The sequence below is a fragment of the Gorilla gorilla genome, chromosome 2, assembly GCF_029281585.2.
Source record: "Gorilla gorilla gorilla isolate KB3781 chromosome 2, NHGRI_mGorGor1-v2.1_pri, whole genome shotgun sequence".
Classification (NCBI taxonomy): Eukaryota; Metazoa; Chordata; class Mammalia; order Primates; family Hominidae; genus Gorilla; species Gorilla gorilla.
The window spans coordinates 92979430-92988957 of NC_086017.1; the positions used below are offsets into that span (position 1 = coordinate 92979430).

The 9528-nt window shown below is 33.8% G+C and overlaps 1 long non-coding RNA gene across 1 annotated transcript in view; it reads left to right on the forward strand.

Annotated features, from left to right (window-relative positions):
• LOC115933953 (uncharacterized) overlaps positions 1 to 8283 on the forward strand; it is a 103538-nt gene extending 95255 nt beyond the window's left edge. The window contains exon 4 of the long non-coding RNA XR_010132692.1: positions 8149 to 8283. This is a non-coding gene — a long non-coding RNA (uncharacterized lncRNA). The remainder of the gene's footprint in view (positions 1 to 8148) is intronic.
• The last annotated feature ends 1245 nt before the right edge of the window (positions 8284 to 9528 follow it).

A 9528-nucleotide genomic window follows, 5' to 3' on the forward strand; every position in this document is an offset into this window, starting at 1 on the left:
TTCTAAATGACCCTTTAGAGTTTGACCCCTCCTCAAATTCTAATGTAATTAGAATTAGCTTAAAGACCATCTTAACATAACTAAGGTGATAAATTATACCATAACTAAATGGACGAATATCAATAAGTGGGTATATTTCTTTTATTATTTAAGGTATGTGTTAGGTATAGCAGTTGTAATGTGATGAATATGGTCTCTGGTATAATAGCGATTCACATTAGAAACTCTGAAATTTAATCTTCAGGCTGAGTCTCAGTTTTCTAATTATTAAAATTGAGGGTGTAAAAATTACTTCACCAGATAATTGAAGATTAAATGAAAGAACATATGTCACTCAACCTCCACACAAATGATGTTTAACGAGACAGCAGAAATAAGATGACTATGAGCTGAGACATGTATATTTTAGTTAACTTTTTCTCAACATATTCTTGGACCCTAAACCTCCTTAATATTCTTCCTTTTGAGGACATTAATCCTGATTTGAGGTCTAAGCCTTCACACTACTCTGAATTTATCTGAAGATATAAGCCATTTTTAACCTAACTATAGGCTTGAAATCAACGGTGTGAGAAGGTCTAAGAAACAGGAAATATAGGATTAGCAGCATTCTGCTCTTAAGTAAACTTGTGCATTGATACTCAACTCTACTCATGCTGTGAAATAGGAATTTTGTAAACTTGTTCACAGACACAGTAGGAATCAGAAACCCATGCACAATTGTCTGCTTTACCACTAATTCACTGTGTGCAAATGAGTTGCAAATTATCCTTTCCATGATTTTGGTTTTGCTGCGTATTAAAAAACCAACAACCAAACAAAAAAGCCTTTCTACATTTCTTAACTCTGTCGGTTTTATCATTTTCTTGTTCAACGGAAATTACACTGACTTTTCTCACATTAAAAAAATGGCATTCATTTAAAGCTTTAAAATATCTTCTGCTAACTTATATATTATTTTTAATGTTTATTATTTCCTTTTCCTCAATGACCTTCAGGATAAATTAAGTCTTCAAGAGTCTACATTGCTCTAATAACAAAGAAAGAAGATTGGATAGAAAACAAAACAAAACCTTGAAAACTATTTTCAGGATTTTTTTTATCTTAACGATCTCATTTAAAGGAAGTGGATGTTAGAAAAAAATTAATGGAGATCACTAGAGCCTTAAGGTCAAGGGCACAAAACTTCTAGGGAACACTGACTGAGCCACATGAACTAGAATAAGACAGAAGAGCTGGGCCACCCAGGTAGTGTCTGAACTGGTAAAGCAGACTTCTTTTATATTCTGCTTGTATCCAGGTGGATGGGACAGATTAGAGAGAAGTCTAGGTGATTTGCCCAAATAGGCATTTTTCAGGGAAAGCTTGCTGTACTGAGAAAGAGAACAAATGAAAGCTAGGAAGGCTACCAGTCTTAACAGGATCAAAGCAGATTTAGAATGGGAAAGACACAACAACAACAAGAAAGACTTTCTTGTTAAATTAGAAGTTATTAGTGAGCCTGCAAGTCTCAGGTGTGGGAGTACAACTTGCTCACAGTTATAACTAGATAGGGGGCTAGACATAAGGGAATTCTGTATTCTCAAATATCTTCAAAATGTACTTTTTGTTTCCTTATCTCTAACAAAATTGTTACTTCAGTTGATATCCTCTGAAATAGGGGCTTCCCATTCTACTCTACCCCATACATGCCACAACATTTTATTCATATCTTTTTTCCCTATTACCACTTCCAGATAATTGCTTGTCTAATTTGATGTCCATTTTTCTTTACTTAAACTTCATGAAATTTTAAACAACTCTCTTCTCTTTTTGTGACAGCCATAGCATGGTACCCTCTTTATTTCTCAACAGCATATTCATTAAAGATTTTAGCAACATGTTCCCCCTTTTTACTAAAGTCCCGCAATCACTTTATATAACTTTAGTACTCATAGCAATGGCCTAATTATAATATTTCCTTCAAAGTCTCCTGATATCAAAGCTTCTCTAAGTGATCCACCCATTTCCAATGCCAGATCCAGAAATTTGCCATCATTCTCTGAAATATTGTAATAAGATTGATTAATATCTGTGAATACTCTAACTAAAATAATATTTTAATAGCTTTATTGAGCTTTAATTAACATACAATAAACTTTATATATTCAATGTACAAAATGTTATATATATATATATACACACATATATATATATCTTTCCTCTCAGCTAACCCTCTCTGTATCTTCATCTCCAGGCAACCAATTAATCTACTTTCTGTTCCTACATATCATATTGTATAAGCTAAAATGTTATATAAATAAAATTATATAATAGGTAATCTTTTATTATTTTACTTTTGTTTTTGGTCTGGTTTCTTTCGCCCAGTGTAATTCTTTTGAGATTCAACACACTGTTGTGTATACCAGCAGTACATTTTTTTCTTAGAAATTGTCAAAATTTATTTTCCAAAGCGGCTTTACTGTTATTTTGCTGCAAACAGCATATGAGATTTCCGGTTCCACTATATCCTTGCCATAACTTGATGTTTTTTGATTGGCTCATATGCTTAACTGCATTAACTATTTTACATTAAGCCAAACTTATATTCCTGCAATAAAACTTATTTTGTCATTATGTTCTGTTATATTTTCTAAATTCTAGAAAATTGTATTTGTAAGTTGTGTTAAAAATTTTTGTATCTATGTTCATAAGTGAAATTGCTCTGTAGTTTATTCTCTTGTCATGTATTTTTCTAATTTAGATATGCGGTTCATAAGAGCCTCATGGAATGACTGAGACTTTTCCCTGTCTAAAAGAGTTTGTGTAGGATTGATACTATTACTAGCTTAAATATTTGGTAGAATTAAATAGTGAATCCATGCAAGTCTGGAGTTTTCTTCATGAGAAGGATTTTAAACACAAGTTACATTTCTTTTATTTTTGAATCGTTTGTCTTTCATATCTCTCTCATACCTTTAAGAATTATTCTAGGGCCATGAGAAGCATGACTTCTGTGCCCTAAAGTACTACATGACATGGTTCTGTTTAAATCTTAAATATTTTTATTTACTTTCTCTTAATTCCACCCATCATTTGTTCCTATTCCTTAGTTTTCTAGCTTTTTTGGGTTAATTTACAGTTTGTTATTCAATTTTATCTCCCTTATGAATTTATTAGCTCCAGCACTTTTTTTGTTACTTTAGTGGTTGCTTTTGTTTGATAGTATACATTTTCACTCATCAAAGTTGATTTCATGCATTTTATACGAATTTTAAAATAGTATTCATTTATTTATCCCCTCTAAATCATTATAAAATATTAGTTCCTTTCCCCCTAACTACATCTTCTTGTCATTTAGAATATGAAAATCTTCATATCTAAGTACATACAGAAAGAAAAAAGAGAATGGGCTCTGGAGCACTCAGTGCCAAGTGATGATCTCTGGTTTATTTTCTCCAAGAGTTAGACACAGAAACGCTGTCTCAGTACTCCCTTTCTGAGGCCCTGCTCACTGTTTTAGGAATGGAATTCTTAATTTATCCACAATATTAATGCTGTTGGTGGAAAGATATTCAATTTAATGTCGTGTTGTTCATTTACCTTTTCTTTCTTATTTTAATTCTGCTGCAGCTGTCATCTCTTTTGGATACTTTGTTATATTTTACAAGGTAGTACAATTATTTATCATTCCTTAGTAAAGACTTAAGAAACTACTTTTTTGAGAGTAAAAGGCCTGCCTTAACTTGTTTTTCATTTTGAACTTTTGGTTTCATTGTTATTGAAGAATAACTTTTAGACATATTTTTATAGATGTTTAAATTATATACATGCATACCTGTGAATGATAATTTAAACAAAATAAATAGGTTTGAGCATACCTCATCCTTTTAAAAATTAGAGCCTAGTCTCTGAAATCACTTATCTGCTCAGAGTTGTCACTGTTTATCGTTAGTTTAAGTTGTGCTCTGTACCTTCAAGGTGATGGGTGATACAACAATTTTTTAAGATATCCCAAACTATTGTCTTCACTGTAAACTTCCAAGCCACTGATCTGCATTCCAAATGCATACACAATGACGAGTATGTCTTTACTATTACCTGTCAGTGATTTCAGTTGTCAAAATATTAAATAAAAATATACAGCCATAATTTGTTAAATACAGTCTTAGTTTCAATTCAAAAATGTTTTATTGAATATCTAAACTGTACCAGGTCCTTTGCTAGGAAGAGCAGATGTAACAGTGAAGAACAACAACAACAAAAATAAAGCCACTGCCCTCAAGAACTTGAAAGGGGCATTTTCTCACTTCATTTATCTTTTTGTTTCTAAAACTTAGCACATTGGCTTCCAATAAAGGATTATGGGCTTACTAAAATCCACACAAAACTTTAGGTAGCATTGAACTTGAAGATGAAATTCTTGAATTCACCCTTGAATTCATTTTGCAAGGTTATTGGGAAGATATACACAAAGGCTGATAATTATTTCATTATCTGCTAATACTATCTAATATTTTCTAATAATTTATAATTTTAGTATCATGTCAACATTGATATTGTGCTGCTTGATGTAGAAGGTAACATTGTGGATCAAAAAGGAATAGTAAATTAAGAAAATATATCATATTTCTAAACTCAAAGTAATCACTTTCTCAATCTCAGCAAAAGTCTGAAAACTATCAATGAAATATCAGTTGATGTGTCTGTCCTTTTTATTGTATTTGAAAGCAAAGTAAGCATTTTTATTGTAATTATTATGGAGACAGTTCAAAAAAGTTCTATTTGTCATACAGTTAAAATAACTCAAATACTTAAAGGGATATTCAAAAATATATTTTCTATTATTTTCAATTTACACTGGAGGACCTTCTATTCATAAATTTACACATGTAGTTTATTTAATTTGTAGTTTGAGGAAATTAGGTAATATAATATGATTATGTACATAGAAGAAAAATTTTACTTTATTTTCTGTAGAATCTATAAACTATTTTATAAACATAATTACATTTTTCCTTTGATTTCCCTGAACTCTCTCTAGGATCACTTTTACTTTTATCCTGAGAAAATAGTTTGACCTCTGGTTCTCCAGAGTTAATAGAAGAGGAATATTGAAAAATTTGTATAATATTGTTTCCTTGAAAATGAAGGCTTTGATTAAATAATATAGCTAAAGTTGGATAGAAGATAACCTTTAAAATGCATACTTAAACGGGAAAAGAAAGATTTCCAGTCTCCTTTGTTTGAGGATGTGACATTGTCTTAACTATTTCTGATACTGCTTCTTTATATTTCCTGTGGAAATATAAACAATTAACAACGGATAAAATACAGAGTAGAAGAAGAGTCATTTAACATGAGCACCTGCATCAAAATGCAATAGAATAAAATTACTGTATAAAATTTCAAATTATATATTCAGATGTGAATTAATTTTATTTATTTTCTATAATTAATTTTGGGTTTTGAACTTATTCTGCGCTGTTTTCTGTATTTTGGAAGAAGATTTCATTATTACCTGATTTCTTGTTTCCTTAGTCATTTCAGATTTAAACTGACAATTCAGAATTTTACCCTAACCACAAATGTAAGATCATTTTCGAATCGTCTGTCTTTCCTGTCTCTCTCATATCTTGAAAAACCATTCTAGGGCCATGAGAAGCATGACTGCTGTGCCGTAAAGTACTACTCACCTATGGCTATTCTATTGTTTCTATGACATTCTGATGTGGGAAACTCAGGGAGAAAACACGGCTCAAAGTACTAGATGAGAAGTTCATAACAGATTGTATTACTCTCAAATTACTAATTGTGTCCAAATGTTTAATATTCTCACACCTTTGGATCTAACGTAATATTTGGTGTATGGGTAAGGTAAGAAACACTTTTTAAAAACCCATTCTAACATCTACTTCCAGTTCAGTAGGTCACTGTCTCGAATGGAAAGGCAGACAAGAGTTTTAAGCAAAATGGAATGGGGGAGGGAGAACTGGCTTTTCCTAATAAGATATTCTATTCAGCTCTCTTTGTCTTACTTTTAGGCTATGGGTTTTATCTTAAAGTCTAGAATGCATTAATTTTGTGATTTAGTGAAAAACTTATTTTAGAGGGAATTATAGCCTTATATATTACTGCTCAGAGGAAAGCCATGGGTTTAAAAGAACATACAGATAGATAGCATGAGTAACTATCCACGAATATTTTAAAATTTCATCCAGATGAGAGTAAAAGAAAGTTGAACTAATTCACAAGATTTGGATTTACTGAAGTTTCCTGTGTCAGAGACTATGCAAGGAAGGGAAAACCCTTGATGATTTATTGTTAACTTTCTAGGTATACAATTCTTGGTGCAATATTTTAAGTAGAAAAAGATACCCATTTGATACATCTGCAGACCGCAACATCTGAAAAGCAAAGCCAATTAATCAACCTGAAATTTGACATGGCAAATGTGGAAATTCCCGCTGGCTGCAATGGGATCAAGATCAATGACTTTCCCTGGCTTTGCAGCTCTTTCAAAACTTGATCTCCTTCTGCTCTTACCTCTTTTTTCACCAGAGGCCATTATGCCTTAATTCCCAGCAGACTATGTCTGAAGATTTTCTGGCATTTTGGCATATTTAAATAATGTGGTACCTTTTTCCTCATCTTACTGGAGTGCTCTAAGCTTCTGTATTTTCTAGTAGCATTACAATAAATCACAACATTTTATCCAAATCTGTTTCACTCTACTTCCAATTGAAACATTTCATAAATGCACCAGGTCAAATTAATGGCTATCACTATTCACACTAGCAAAGACTTGGAACCAATCCAAATGTCCATCAATGATAGACTGGATTAAGAAAATGTGGCACATATACACCATGGAATACTATGCAGCCATAGAAAATGATGAGTTCATGTCCTTTGTAGGCACATGGATGAAGCTGGAAACCATCATTCTCAGCAAACTATGGCAAGGACAAAAAACCAAACACCGCATGCTCTCACTCATAGGTGGGAATTGAACAATGAGAACACTTGGACACAGGAAGGGGAACATCACACACTGGGGCCTGTTGTGGGGTGGGGGAAGGGGGGAGGGATAGCATTTGGAGATATACCTAATGTTAAATGACGAGCTAATGGGTGCAGCACACCAACATGGCACATGTATACATATGTAACAAACCTGCACGTTGTGCATATGCATGGTAGAACTTAAAGTATAATATAAAAAAAAGTTAATGGCTATGTATTCAATATTTTAGGTTGAGGGCTATACTAGTCCGTTTTTACATTGGTATAAAGAACTACCTGACACTGGGTAATTTATTTAAAAAAATTGGCTCACAGCTTCACAGCCTGTACAGAAAGCAAGGCTGGGAAAGCCTCAGGAAACTTACAGTCATAGCTGAAGGTGAAGGCGAAGCAAGCCCATCTTCATATGGTGACAGGAGAGAGAGAGAGAACAAAGGAGGAAGTTCTATAAAATTTCAAAAATCAGGTCTCATAAGAACTCACCCACTACCACAAGAACAGCAAGGGGGAAATCCACCCCCACGATCCAGTCACCTCCCACTAGGTCCCTCCCCCAGCACTGGGGATTACAATTCAACATGAGATTTGGCCTAACCATGATGGCCTAACCATGATTACAATTCAACATGGGATTTGGCCTAACAGAACCTAACCATATTGAGTCATGTATATCAATTTTACCACTTAAGGAATACCTATGTATGATTCTAAATTTCTCTAAATCTTCTTTCATCAACACCCTCTTTGCCTCTCTTAGAAACTAAAGTAATTGAAGGTTTTATAGAACTCCTTTGTATTTTACTCATTAGCATGAGTTTCAATTAGTCCAATTTTGCTGTGTTCAATTAATTTAACACAATGCTTGAGAACTGCAGCATGAGACAATAGTACAAAAGAGTAGAACAGAGAAGTACAGAACTTTATTTGATTGCTTTCCTAAACTGAGCAGCTGTACATTTAGCCAGAATCATTTAAATTTGGGATTTCTACCCTAATAGTGTACAGACCATGGTTTAGCGAGTCAAGAGCTTGACAGCAGGCCTTCTTAAAAGGTCAGAATTTCAAAAACTAGTTAACATTTGTGTCTACTTTTGCATCTCTTTTATTTATTTTCTTCTAATTCTAACCCATCTGTTTTTCTAGCAGAAGCCAAGAGGATAAAGAAGATTATCTTACTGAATGACAACCCCCACATCTCATGAAACTGCAGAATTGTATGAATATTTCACACATAAGAACTTGTGGCCTAAGAAAATAACAAAATAACTAGAAAACATGGAGAAGCTTGAGACATAATATCAGAAGAAAATCTGTATTAAATTACTAAAAATCAAAGTACATATCAGGCTGTTAAAGCATAAATAACCTTGTTGTTCAATAAAAGTGACAGCGAGGTGCTTTCTGTACAGTGAAGTGTAACCTTGTCTTCCCAGTCAATAATCTAGTCTACATAAACTAGGCACACTATCCAGCCACACTTTGGAAATGTATTGGGTATCTTTTTTTTTTTATACTTTAAGTTTTAGGGTACATGTGCACAATGTGCAGGTTAGTTACATATGCATACATGTCCCATGTTGGTGTGCTGCACCCATTAACTTGTCATTTAACATTAGGTGTATCTCCTAATGCTATCCCTCCCCCCTCCCCCCACCCCACAACAGGCCCCAGTGTGTGATGTTCCCCTTCCTATGTCCATGTGTTCTCATTGTTAATTTCCCACCTATGAGTGAGAACATGCGGTGTTTGGTTTTTTGTCCTTGCAATAGTTTGCTGAGAATGATGGTTTCCAGCTTCAACCATGTGCCTACAAAGGACATGAACTCATCATTTTCTATGGCTGCATAGCATTCCATGGTGTATATGTGCCACATTTTCTTAATCCAGTCTATCATTGTTGGACATTTGGGTTGGTTCCAAGTCTTTGCTATTGTGAATAGTGCCGCAATAAACATACGTGTGCATATGTCTTTATAGCAGCATGATTTATAATCCTTTGGATATATACCCAGTAATGGAATGGCTGGGTCAAATGGTATTTCTAGTTCTAGATCACTGAGGAATCACCACACTGTCTTCCACAATGGTTGAACTAGTTTATAGTCCCACCAACAGTTTCAAAGTGTTCCTATTTCTCCACATCCTCTCCAGCACTTGTTGTTTCCTGACTTTTTAATGATCGCCTTTCTAACTGGTGTGAGATGGTATCTCATTGCGGTTTTGATTTGCATTAGCAAATGGATCTTTGTGGTTGGGAAATCTGGTAAAGATACCTAATACATTTATGCAGCCAAAAGACACATGTATTAGGCATCTTTACCAGATTTCCCAGCCGCAAAGATCCATTTGCTATTGTGGAAAATAGGTTGTAAGAACATAAGACTTAATAGGTTTAAACATAGTTGAATATTTTGATGACACTTTTGATTTCTGAGGCCCGTGTGACTCATTATTGGGCCTGGGCCAACAAGGTAACACACACTAGGCTCAGAGCAAAGATTGATGTATATCATCCATTGGCTT